Genomic DNA, 14412 nt, shown 5'->3' on the forward strand with positions numbered 1-14412 from the left:
TTAATAATTATAGTCCAGCTAAGTGGGTTTTGGGGAGGGTGGTTTGTTCACTTTTTGGGGGCTTGGCATTTTAATTTTTTTTTTTAAATTCTCATATTTCAGCTCTCTGTATGCAGAGCAGAGTGAAATTTTAGACTATGTATGCAACAGTATCTCCCTACAGGAGATCACTCAGAGTGCTTATGGAAATTGCCAGTTACTCAGATCAGAATTTGAATAGAATATGGTAAGACACAGAATTATGATGAGAAAATATTAATGAAATCTTTATTTAATACTGTTCATTCCTTATTCTAGCTAAAGCAGAGGCACTGGCTAAAAATTAAGAAAATGGGGTGTATTTCCAAATGCAACAAATTAAGACTGTACTTATGCTTCTTATTTCTTTATTTTTATTTTATTTCTTTTATTTTCTTTAGCTTCAGAAAAAGCATTACTTTCCTAGATGCATCATTTCCTAGGCCTTTAAATAAGGGAGAAATTCTATGATGCTCAAATTATATCAAGACCTATCAGCAGAAGAGAGCTTTTAAGCCTAATGAAAAAAAACTCTTCCACTTTAATAATGTGATGATAAATCTCTACATTCTTTTGGCTTTTACAATTTTCTTCTGACAGCAATAAAAGACTGAAAAAATCAGGGACTTTTTAGGCATTTTGGGAAGGAACATTTCTAACAGGCTTGCTCTTCAGCCAACTTCTCCCTCTCAGACTTTTTCTTCCCAATCTCTTACTGCTTCAGTCCTGCCGCCCCTGTGCAGCAGGTCCCTTCCCTCAAACTGCTTCTCTTCACCCGTGCAGTTCTCACGTGCCAGGAGATTCAATAACTCACTGCTGCCACATGAGGAAGGTCACACTACTTCCCCCATTAACTCTCCTCTGCCTCCAATTGCAGCAGTTTGCTCCTTTTGAGATGATTCAAGTTGCTAGGTGCTCCAACAAGCTTCTGCTGCTGAGCTGGCTTGTGGAAGAGCTCAAGAAGCACTAACAATGAAAAGCAGAGAAGCGGCAGAACCACGATGACAGGAGTGCAACCTCCTCTTTGGGCACCTTTGTTTTGTCATGCCGCACACAGAGCTTCATCTCCTCGGATTTCAGTTATTTCTTAGTATTTATAACTTAAAGCTTTGATTTCTTTACCACCAAGTGTCAGTACTCACATAGCTCTTGTTTTGACTTACCACTCTGTTTCACCCTCAGTGTATCACAGACAATCTGATCTTCATCTGCGTTGGTCTCTATGACTCAAGCTTTCAACTTTCCCTCATCTTGTTTTTTATTTGGGCAGTTCCTACTTTCCTGCTGCACACCACTTACTTGCAGATAAAGCTCGCTCTCTTCTTCCTCCACTGTTTCTTCTATCTGATTAATTACCAGTTCCCACTTCTTCCTGGATGTTCTCTGCTGCTGTTTTTTTTCCTCATGATTATGTACCTCATCCTTTTACCTTGTCCCCATTTCTCCCACTGGCTCTCAGTCTCTCCCCAGTATCATAAGACCCTTCCTTACCCCCCTGCCAACAGCAGGCTCCTTGACTCCCACCACTTCTCCTTCACTTGACATTTGACTCTTCTTCCACAGGAGCCACAAATGCTGTTACATGACAGGATCAGAGAGCTTCTCGCAGTTCAAGCACCTTCTTAGACCCAGCTACTTTTTCAGTACTCTGAAAATGCAGTTTCATGAACCACCTTCCTGTTCAACACTGAGTCGAGCCTTCAGAATAACTGGATGTAAAATAGAAGACTTCACTGGAAATGGACAGAATAGTGACCTTTCCTCTATCCCCCAAGGAAAGACTAAATTCTAGGAGATTTTAAACATGGAAAGAAGGTATACCATTATCACAAAATCTCCTAGCCATCATGCTACCACCACCTTTCTAGACCATAGACTAAGCACGGGAAAGTGGGTTGGGGAAAGGAAGGAAGATACCTGCACAGGCAAAATAATGTGGTTTTTCAAGCCTCATTTTTGAAAATAATTGAACTCTTTCCTAAAAAATTCAGTGTGAGCTGCATATTTAGTAAGTAAAGATGAGGTTTGGCAAAACCATAGAAAAGGGAAGACAGAGACTTGACAGCCAGCTTTAATAGATCTCACTTTCAACCGTGTATCATCTAAATCGGTATGAACACATTAAGGAGAGGCACAGTCTGAAAGACCAAATTCACAGCTCTTTCATTCAGTACAGAAGGCTCCATTATTTCTGTTTTGCACTGAGTCTGTACTGTGAATTTGTGCTTTGTGACCAATTGCAACAGCAGAAGCAAATTAGAGCAGGTGATTGCATGCACAGATGTTATTTTGTAAAGCTTCTGGGTGGAATGAAGGATGTGGATTTTTTCTGCAACAAGTATTATGCAAGACCACATCTGAAGCACAGTGGGTGTCCCCAGGTCACTCCATTTTGCCACAAACAGACACCTGAATACCCGGGTGTTACATTGAAAATAGTCCCAAGAAGTCACTAATCAAAGGATGGAGACAGAATGAGGACACACTGCTCTATCTCAATTATCCAAAAGCAAGACAGTGAGCACAGCAGTAACTCATTCCACTGACAACAGACCTTCAGTCCAAAATATCTGTATATGGGTGAAGGACCTGATTCTTGCAGAAATGAGGCACACAATTTTTGGACAAAAATATCATAGTAACAAACACAGCTCAATTTTGGAAAGCAATGAACCATAAGAATAACAAAAAATATTACTTGTGGGCTAAGTATGTCAAAACACTTCAGAAACCATGAGCGGTACTCATATAACTGTTGAAACTTTTGAATAAGATGATAAGAAGATCAAATTAGAATTTATTTACTAAGAGTATACAAGGTCTGTATCACACCTAAGTTCTGTATCTATTGCATTTTTTACAACATACTGAAAAGCTTAATACAAATCACTGTTTCCATTTGAACACTTCTTAGATGGCCTCTGACATAATTTTGACATTTGACTGCATGGCAGCGTTTCAGTCTGTTTCATTTAATAAGCAGCGACCAGGTATAAAATCAGTGCCTTTTCCCTTCTTTAATAAGGCAACACAGCCACGAAAGGAGAAGGAACAGGGAAGTACTTCGTGTAGACAGGCAAAGCAAGTTTAAAATTTCACAAGTCACAAGTAATCACACAAATGCAGCATTAAGTAATTCCCCTGTGAGTCACACACTCTTTACAATTGGCAAAAATGAAAGCATCAAGAAGGGACTTCACAGAATTTTTCTGATAAAAAGAATAAAATACAAATTGTTTAGCAGAATTCAGCTTCTCCACCTCAGATTAGTTTACAGGATATGTGATGCCATGAGAATGTTGGAAAATTTACTTGAAAGGCAGGTGTATAATCATACAGTTGAAGTCACACAGGAGCAAGCTGTACGTTTTTCAAATAATGCTAGCATCAGAAGACCTCTAAGAGTAACAAAACTAGCTTTTGTGTGGTCTCTCATTTACCTATAGATGGATAAAGTCTGCCAGTTACAGCACCATCCACGGCATTTCAAGTTTGGCTCCGAGAGTCCATTCCAGCTCAGGAGTGATATATAAACAGACAAAACTACTTAGCTCTCAACAATCAGTGTGCTACAGACCACATCCATATCTGAGTGGGCTCTTGGAGGAGCCAGCTCACATTTAGAATATGCAGCTGTATCCAGAACACTCCCTATTATTGAGGGTATTCCAGTTCTTCAATAATCTAATCAGTAGGGAGCCAGCCTTAAAATAAAAAATTAAGTAATACCCTAGGCATTTTAGAAATATCAAAACCAAGGTTTCCAATCCCATTATGATAAAGTCTTGCAATCACATGAAGATAACATCTCCACATGTGAAAGCATGTGCTTTCCAGTTCGGTTCACTTCAGGGAAAACAGTATTAAAGCCCCTAGCCTACAAAATTCTGTAGAGCTCCATCAGGATGCAATTCACAGGCTGTTTCCAAGACACACATTTTGGGAAAAACAAAAACTTGAATCTCTGGAAGGGGATGGATGGTTAAATGCTTTTCTCCAGAAGAGAGCACATTGAAAAGAGATGGACCAGAACTGTGTAGGAAAAGACCCTGTTCCATGATGCTGCCTCGGCACTGGCTATACCATCACATTGCTGTTTCGCTGAAACATCCTACTCCCCTGGAGAGGCAGGCTGTGACAATTTATATCCCACTACCTCTTCAAAGCAAGCAGTCTACAAGAAAAGTTTGGGCACAGATCTTTGTCACACGGTAACAACCGAAGCCCTGCACAAACTATGCCCTACATGTGCTTCCCCCCTTCCCCATGTGGCTCATTCCATCCTTCCGGGGTACCACAGCAAGTCCTCCCACATCTTTCCCCAGCTGAACCAATGGCCACGGAAGCAGTTTCAAAGCAATGCACTACATTATGATCACAACCAAATATATGAGGCATTCTTGCAAATAACTGTCCAGCTAACAAGCTGTTTAATTGCTTTGCATGGCAGCTTTCTCAAGTAACAAGCAGAAGGCCTGAACTCTGCACCACGAGGCAGATGGGCACTGCACACAGACTAGACTTCTGCAAGAGTATCTTGACTGATCAGCCACCTGCACTGCAACTGCTACTGCTCACCCTGAGAATAATTTCTCATTCTCCAACCTTCCAGGCCATGTGCTACTCTGCTATTCAGGATTCTCTGTTTTTAACCCCAGCAAATCTTGCTCCTGGTTCCCATGGTCTTGTCGGCACAAAGTAATCCAGTACCTCCAGTAACAGTACTCAAGCCCAGTACATTAGTTTCCCACTCCATGGTTTAGTCACCCCAGGCTCTCCACATTTGCTTCCTCGTCTCCTTTCCTGCAGTGCAGTTCCTCCACAGTCAGGACTGCACCACATCTATCTCACAACCTCTTCCTCCCAGCAGGTGTTTACAACCTAGACCTGTGCAACCCCAGTTTCGCCATTCCTGTTCTCCACACCCAATGTCTCATCTAACCTCACTCTTGGCTGCTCACTGTTTCCCAGGTTTCCCTCACCACCTTTTATTTCTCCCACACTCAGTTCTCATTAAAACTTCTGCAAATTACGGGCTACACATAAGCAAGGCAATCTGGGAGGTCTTCTCCAGCCAAATTTAAGTTTCCCTTCTAAATTACAAATAGCACTAAAAAGGTTTGCCTCATTACCAAAATACTAATTATTACAGAAAAGAGGTATTTTCTTGCTAGCTGAATTCTCAGAAATAGTTTGAAGAATTTGGTTAGTGCTTAAGAAAAAAAATTGAAGTACCAGACTCTGAAACAAAACTTTTCAGAGCAAATTAAAATATATTACCTTTTGATAAGAGCTGAATTACTGAGAGTTGATTTGAATATCACAACTGTCTTGCTAACATATTGAACCCTCCTATACTTCTGGAAAGAGCCACACTGTGCAACATATATAATACCCACTATTGCTTAGACTGGCCTTAGAAACTTTTCTGGTATGACAACCCTGTCCCTTCTCTCTTGTCCACCTCTCCAAATTCCACTAGCACCACTAACAGAACATAAAGTTTTACTACTTAAAAGAGGGAGGCAGAAAAACACAACAAAAGGTATACAGTTTACTCTCTTAACAATCACTATAAACATAGTACCAGCACAGGTTTTGTTTGCCCTTGGAACTGTATCCAAGTATTTTTACAATTCACATTTTCTGACAAGCCTTTCAAACAGTTGTCTAGTCCCCAAAGGTCTGCAGCAGGTTGTACAGACATTATGATTCAGCAAATTAACACTAATTGTTATACTTTAATCAGTTCCTGGACTGGATCTATTTAATGACAAATTCCCCTGATTAGAGATTTAAACTACAGCATTGTTTAGTCACACTCCAGTACCTGAATGCAGCCAGCTTGAGAACAGCTGCCAATTAGTGGACTCGGGGAAAAAAACCAAAAAACCCATGACTGGTAGAGCTGAATGTACTACAAATGCAGTTTAAAAAGCAAGTGCTATTCAGAGTAAAAAATGCAAAATGAAGCAGAAGAAAAACCAATGGATTCGGCATAAAATATTTCACAGGAATTTTAAGCATTGTTGCTGTTCTTTCAACAGCATCTGCAGACTACCTGTGACAGATCAAACAACAGAGAACAGAATCTAGTTTTCCAGAGAGGCCAGAGCTCCACACACTCAGTTCCAACACCCAGTAAAAAACAACTAAGCCTATAAAAACTCTTAATTTTGGGTTTTGTGGGGCTTTTTTTTTTTAAGAGTGTCTGAGCTAACACATGCTAAAATACTAGAAATGGCAAGAGTAAACAGCAATTAGCAAAGACTCTTTGCTTTGGATTCAACAGTGGCAACAAATCTGGGAATGCCCACACACCAGAAATGCGCACTATAATGCACTGGCCTTTCTGTAACAGCAGTAATTCACCTGGCAAATTCAACAGCAGCAGTGGAGAGGCAGTAAGGCTTTGTGAGGCTCCTGCCAGCAGTAGAGTTCAGGCTCTGTGGAACTCTTGGGAACACACTCAGCTGACATGTGCAGGCAGGTGCCACTGCTGCTGCCTCACCATCATCTTTCGTACCCATGCCAATTACAACAAAGCCAGGACTGGTGTGTGCCCCTCTACAAACATCACTTCACTGGTGTTTCTGCTGGTTTGCCACCCTCAAACACAGAGTGCCATAGAGAGCCTTGCCACACTCCGGCAACTCCATAAACCTGCTTAACACGCAGAAGGAACAGCAGAGCACGGGTGCTGCATGGAGAGCTGCATGCACACTGAGTCCAGATAGTGTGGCTTTTTAATCCAGCATTCAGCTATCATCTTTCAGACTGGATACAGAACAAAATCAATTAGAAGCACCATGCTTCTTCACTGAACTGGGTGAATTGTGATCATTATTTTATTCATAGAATTTTCAAACAGCATTAACTTTGCAGAAGTCACTTCATAATCCTTTAACTGGGAAGTCAGTACAAACAATTCAGTTCACCTTACCAAAGGCAAAGAATAATCAATTCTATGGCCTTATCATACCCAGAAAGAAGACATTTCTGAAAGTATATTAATAACACACAAACCTTTAGGCCTTGAACTGTGAAAATTAACTTTCTTATGCTTTACATTACATTTTTGCCACCACCTATTGAACACAGATGAAAAGATCTATCAGTACAGGATGCCACTTGAACTGACAACTCTGTAGCATAAGAGGAAGTAAAGAACAGCTTTGCTTGGATCTCTTCATAATGTGACACATAACACAGATTATCGATTTCCATGTATGATTCTTTTCATGTTTAAAACCCTGCATGTTCCAGTGCAACAATGGCAAAACATGTTCAGCTTCTAGTGAATATTCAATGGAACTATGGTGGTTCAGATCAAACCCATTCTACCATAACAGCAGAAAGGAAAAGTAAAAGAAGACTTTGATCCAGAAACACTGTTTATTTTTAGTGATTATTTAATAACTGTGTCTTATCAGCTGATTATTCTTAGTGATTATTTGATATCTATGTATACCACCTTTGTTTTTGGCTTAAGAATCCTATTTATTATCAAGCTAACATCAATAGCTATTGACCTGGAAATCAGCCTTCACTGGTTACTTTATTAAGCCAAATTTGAGTAAAATCAAGCAAAGACTGGGCTGCACACAAATGTTTTCCCAACTTAACAATAATGGACTGATGTGTAATATTTCTGTGCTTCCAGCACAGCAGATTTTAGCACAGCCTTACTGTTGACTCAGTTCTACCCACCAAAAGGTTTATTCTGATGTAGCTTGTTTTATTTTGAGATCTGTTTCAAGACATGCCAACAAAATAATTGTTCTACTGATCCATGGTATGTCTGCAGCAGGAACCTGAGGGAATAGATGTCAATGTCTTTCAAACTCATGTTATATGTATTTAAAAAATAAATTATTTTTAGCATGGTATGTTATGTTTCCATAGAAGAGTAGGGCTGTACCGTCTCTTCTTCCTAGACATATTCCCATTAATGCCAGTGACAACTCTTCATCAACACCACATGAAGGATTTAGCCTTTCAGCAAATCTATGAATTTTTAGTTATTTTTTTCAGTACCATACGTAGAGACGGGACTAACAAGTTCTGTTTTTCATGTCTGCCCCAGATTCACTCAACACCCAAGGGCAAAGTCAATTTTAATATTTACAAGTTCAGCAGATTATTAATTATGATTAACATCATAACCTCCAGGGCTGATATGTTGCAAAATGTCATGCATGTGAACATAGAAAACATTCAGAAATACATGCAAGGCAAGGTGTGGCACCACCCACCATGGGGCAGCTGCTGGTCTCTGCAGAGAAAGCAGGAATCTGTCATCCGCTAAAATGCCAATTACTGGAACAGCAGCAAGACCCACAAGTTCACAGCATTTGCCTTGTCTTCTATGCCAATTTACCTAGTCAGCCTTAGAAGAAAGCTTACATGAAATACCTGCCTTCTAGAAAGATGTATAAACATCCTTAGAATTTAAAATTAAATTCACATATACTTTCTAAAACAGGCTTCATTTAGCTCAGTCTGTAGCATCTACTGCAGCAGTTTTCAGCAATCCTATGTCTTGAAAATATTACAAAAAATCCTCCCCATACCTCAAGATTGATGTTTTCAACCTACTGCCAAATATAATAACAATTAACTGAATAATAACATACAACACTAAAAATACTGTATGCTTCAGAGATAGAGGAAAAGTTTGGTATTTGATAGCACAAGACCAAACAAGTTCTGATTGCCATTCCCAAATCTGTTGTGTTGCCTTGTCGAAACATAAGTCATGCTGCTTTAATTAAAATTAGACCAGATAGTTTAATGGAAGTAAAAATATACAAAAGACCAAAGATGGCCTTTGTTCTATCCATCCCTCAAAAGAAGAACTGTCTCCATCATTGTAAGGCAATCTTAAGAGTGGTGAAATCCTTGCACATAAGTACTAAAACCAACCAAATGTTATAAACTCACTTGTCAAAATGTCCACAAACAACTGACTGTACTAATCATACACACTAACTGCAAACTTCTTTTACATGTTTATATATCTTTTAGATGTCTTTGAAGTTTGACTGAAATAACATTAAAACCTTTCTTCCTAAAGGATTTATCAAAAACAAGCAACCAAAAGAAGCCCATAGAAAACTGCAAAGAAATTCAATCATAGACCAAATAAAATATCATAAAATTGCACCACAGAAAATGAATGATGTAGGTAAAACTGATGTGCCTTCATCACTGCTTTTTTTGGAGGTGTATACCGGTTCTGGCATATACAAAAGTTACGTCTGTAAAAGCCATTGCCAGAAAATTAGTTATTATTTATCTTTGTGAAGGAACAAGCATTTAAATATACATCCTAGTGTATCAGGCACACCAGTACACTGAACCAGCAAAGAACTCCACAGGTTCATCACTTCCTCTTTCAGCTGGAAAGATGAATTTGTTTCCTCCAATGATGTTTGAAAACCTGACTGCTTAAAATGCATCTGCTCACCAGTGGTACACACTGCATGAATTTTGGAGAACTGCAACCCCAAACTACAGAAGCATGACTTGTGAAAGATCTCTGCATCTAGAATTAATAAGTGGCCAGCATGGAGAAAGCTTAGAGAATTTGTCAAGATTAAAACACCTAAAGAACAAGAAAAGATAAAACCACTGGATTGAAATAATCCAAGGAATTTCTGGGTAAATCTATTCAATCACTTGGTATTTTTCCCCCAAGGTTTTAGTCCATTCAAACAATTAAAAATATCACATAAAATATAAAAAGGTCTTTAGGCTATCTTAAAAGAATAGTACCTCCTTTGAAGCCACCACAATTCAAACTCAGAAAAGGAAATGACACTCTTCTTTGAATCCAGTTTTTAAAAAAAAGTTATTTTGGGTTTGGTACAGATTAGCATTACACTTTTACATACAGTATTTGGTTCACAATATTAAAATCTACTGGAGAAGATACACTAAAATATCTGTCAGCTTAATTATCTTTTATCAGTAATTATACACTACATTAATACACTCAGTATTAAGTATGTGAAAGCAGTATATTGGATATAGGAAAACAATACCAGAGAATTATGAATTTCCATAGTATTCATGGTAGAAAACCACTACTACTACCATGAAATGAGAGAGTTTAATTGCTGGCATGTTTAGCACTAGAATTTACATGTAGTACTCAATTTAATTCATGCTAATAAAACTCACTGAAAATTTATTTTCATGGCAACATCCAGAAAAAATCTGCACCTGACTGCTGATCCTTGTATTTACAAAACACACCAGGGCAGGCTAGAAATGTTAAAGTAGCAACAAGCTTCACCACAAGGGTAAGCTAAATGTTAAATTTCACAAAAGCCATTAGAGGATAAACCTTAAATTATAGCTTCAAACTCATAGGTGTAAGTCCTATTTTACAAGTTAGATATGATTTTAAAGAGAAGTAATACCCTTGACATTTTCATACTTATTTTTTTATGAGAAAGAGAAGCTGCAATTTTTGCCACTGTGATATCCTTTTTTTCACTAGTGTCAAGTTAACAATTATCATAATATATTGCGTTTTCAAAAGTCATCCTTCGAGCTCTGGTAGTAGAGTTCTGTGATCAGTTCCAAGAGCTCCTTTCTGCCAGATGTCCTGTCCTTTAGTACCAGGAAAAGTCCAGAGATTCTACTGAACTGTGAAACAGGAAGAAAACCTCACAAGCTGCATTCACCTAGATAACAGAAACCCGTGCATTTTTCATACTAGAGAGGACCAAAATGTACAAAAATACATTTTATCTATACATAACTACTGGAATTGACTCAAGAATTAGTCACTGCTAAGAAATGTACAAAACAACATGAAACTAAATTTATTTTCCTTAAAATAAATTTCAGTTTGGTCTAAACCTGCATTCTGATTTGGAATGTCAAACCTTACCACCCAGCACTCACTCCTCTTTCTTCCTCTCTAGCAACCATCTGGCCGCTCCCACCTCATGCAAACAGCCATCACTCATCCCTTGCGTTCCTTGTGTGCCTCCAGAGACCAGAATAGCCAGTCTAAAAAAGCTCTGTTCTTTGTGGGTGAGGAAGAGAATAAAGACAGCAGAGTGGATATGAGGAATCTGCTCCTACTGTTTGGGAAGCTGACCCCTCCGCTGCACTGAAGGGTGGAAATATTCCTATGAAAAAGGATAGCCCCAGCAGCCAAAACAGGGCATCTGTGCACCTTCACACGGGGTCTGCCCCAGCACTGCACTCCTGTCGGGCTGCAGCCAGCAAGAATCATTAACCACTCCCTGCTTCCTCCAGGGAAGACAGAGCCTGGACACAAGCAAGGCAGGGATCACCTACAAGGTTGTATCATAAATTAATGTGTACCACCAAGGATCATAATCCTTTTTTTAAATACATTTTCTCTTTGCATTGATTGCGTAAGGTCTGTATTTCTGCCTACCTTCCTAGCCCTTACAACAAATGGACAGACAGCAAGGTATTAACAATTAAATTGACTTACATCACATTCTACAATTATTACTATTGTATCAGAATAATTGCATTATTTTATTCTGCATTATTTCCTATTTCTGTAGAAAACAATACTAAATTTGCTTATTTAAAACATTTTCTCTGTAAATATTTTTTTAAACTGGGCTAAATATCAAAATACTATTAACACACATTAACAATTTGCTGTACCTACTGATTTATACTATTACTGTTTTAGCATCTGGTAAGCACTTTTTCTTTATTATTATAAAATTATGTGTTTAGTAAATAATTAGTTGCTATTTTTTAGTCAGGATCCTACACCAAGCTGCTTCTGGAAGAAACTAGGACATCTTCATTATCTGTACCTTTGTTTACTAAGCATCACAGGAACTAGACAAGGAAAAAAAATCAATTCATGTTCTCTATTTAAATACACCTTAATTAGTTATCAAAGGAAATACTGCTTGTAGGTGGTGAACTGATTGCTCTAAATGCTGTGATCTCATGGCTTTGAATTTGCAGATCTCTGTCTCTGATGTATACGTGGAATTCATCATTAGATAAGAAAAATAGATTCTGTGTTTTTTTAATGCACAGTTAATAATAAAAATCACTAAGGACCCAGTTACACATTCCATATATTTTTGGTCAGACATACTTTGTTCAGGTATTAAGTGTTGTTTTTACCTTCTTATTATCCACTGAAGTCACTGTAGCTCATATTTATCTTTTTCACAAATTCTTCCCTACTAGTTCAAAATTGTCACAGCACTTTACTGATGAAACCTAAATACATTTTTTTCCTAGTACATTATCCGCTAGTAACAGGACAGAACAAACTAGAAACTCCTTGGACATATTTGAGCCAATTTACTGCATGAGCCAACTTACTGGATCACCACTCCTTACTTGGGTAATACCATATAAATCCTCCACTTCCGAGCAGCTGCCCCAAGTAAACAGTCATTCCCCAGTTTTTACTGCAGCCTAAAGAAAAACTGGAAGCAGGGAGCACTGGATCCCTGCTGCTATTAAGCTTTGCAGACTTGCTCTTGCTGCCACCATCAAAATCTGTTTCACCCTTCTGTACCTCCACACCTTCAACTGAGTTTGTATTCCCTGATGTCATGCCCAAAATGTGAGGGATGGCTGGGATGAGAAGGGTAAGTATGGACAGGGAGTCATACCAGTCCTTTCTCTAAACTCAGCCTGCATCCTTATGCTTCTGGTTTTGGCCATGGCAGGCAGAAGATGTAAACCTTATCTGCACAGCAGTCACCCTTCAACACCACCACTTCTGCGGACACAGCCAAACTAAAACTTCCTACTCCATAAGGTGCTTCCAGCCCAACTATGGGCCCATTTGATATATTTTTTTTTTTTTTTTAGCAGCAATTTGAAAACTATGATCCATGAGGCACTGGGGAACAGCAGGAGTTGACGAAGGATAGCAAACCATGCACATAGCAAACCATGACTAGTTGTAAGGGTAGCGAATCATTCACTGATTCAACACATTAGTTCAGAGATAAGCTTGGTAGATTATGCTACATTATACCACTATAAACTGAAGGTAAATATCATACTATATTTTAGCATTCTGAGGCTAACCACATGACATCAAGCTTTACAGAAGGAAAATAAATTAGCATTTGGTGGTATTTATTGCTGAACAGCAACATCTTCCACATCAGTCTAAAACCTGCCCATAAGAAACAGCAGTGTTTATTCAGGAAACATGCAAACCTTTTCTGTAAGAAAATACAGCTAAAACTTACTGGGAAGGGTGCCTGAAGGACACAGTGGAGATGAGAACCCCAAAGAGTTAGATGCAGCGCTTGTGCATGTCAGTTTTGCTTTAAGGACATCTGCAGAACCAAGACACACAGCTCCAAAGCAGGAACACGGTTATTACAATTCCAGGACAACATACTCCAGTGCAGACATGCCCATATAGAAATGGAAATAATCTGCCCTACAGAAAAAGAACTTTCTTTCTCACATAACTACAATCACACCAGCGGTTTCACTGGGAAATCCTTACTTTGGGGAAAAGCCCCACCAATTCAAACTACAAAGTATGCCCTCCTACTCCTGAATACACCTTAACTAAGAACAATGTTGAAGTTGCGCGTGGAGTATTAAGATTTTAAGGCAGCTATTCCTATGCTCCATTTCAGATGTGGGAAGACTAAAGAAAATTTATTTTCTCCAAGCTAGAAATAAGACCCATAGGACAGGGAATGTAAAGTTCCCTACTTCAACGTAACAGACACTCTTTTCTTGCTGTAGTTAGCTAGAACATTACAGCAAAAGGGTTAATAAATTTCACACACCTAGAAGTACTAAATGCTCAAAACTACAACAGTCTGGAAGGGTTTTGGTTTTTTTATTTCCACTTTATTTCTCTGTGGAAAAGTGCCCCCCAAGAGCTTGTCACACTGACTGTAGGGATTATACCCAGACTGCGCTGAAATGAACTGAAGCACAGCACCATTCACCACCAGCTGTACACAACACTCAATCAAAACCCAAATCTAAGGGATCTAAGGGATCCCTCTGCCATTTTCCTGTAAGCTGATTAATAAATTTACATCCATTACTGTTCTGCATCATATCCAATGGAGCCTTAACATCACTCCTGACAGGGTGGGTTATGGCAATGCAGAACACTCATGGTAAGCACATCAACCTGTTTCCAGATCAGAAACCTGTTTAAGGGCACAGTTAGGGCCGTTTTGCTGTGCTGAAACAAGGGACTTGCACAAATCACCCTGGTTTATGTAACAAGTAAAAAGGCCTTAGCCTGTTTTTTTAAAAATTATTATTTTCTATCAACAATTATCATTAACCTCAGGGACACTGGGGTGGAGGAAATCCACACCACTGTCATGAACAGATATGTTCAATGTGGATTGCTGGTATTTTCTTTGTCAC

The 14412-nt window shown here is 38.9% G+C and overlaps 1 protein-coding gene across 5 annotated transcripts in view; it reads right to left on the bottom strand.

Annotated features, from left to right (window-relative positions):
• RALBP1 (ralA binding protein 1) overlaps positions 1-14412 on the bottom strand; it is a 32837-nt gene that overhangs the window by 17381 nt on the left and 1044 nt on the right. The window contains exon 2 of one of the 5 annotated variants that reach the window (XM_085571935.1): positions 1510-1727. The exons of 3 other annotated variants lie outside the window; for them this stretch is intronic. The gene's annotated coding sequence lies outside the window, so the exon portion shown is untranslated. Of the gene's footprint in view, positions 1-1509; positions 1728-13253; positions 13323-14412 lie in introns of those variants that run through there. One more of the 5 variants, XM_077784332.2, reaches the window with a different exon arrangement.

Source organism: Lonchura striata, chromosome 2 (assembly GCF_050655825.1).
Source record: "Lonchura striata isolate lonStrDom1 chromosome 2, ASM5065582v1, whole genome shotgun sequence".
NCBI lineage: Eukaryota > Metazoa > Chordata > Aves > Passeriformes > Estrildidae > Lonchura > Lonchura striata.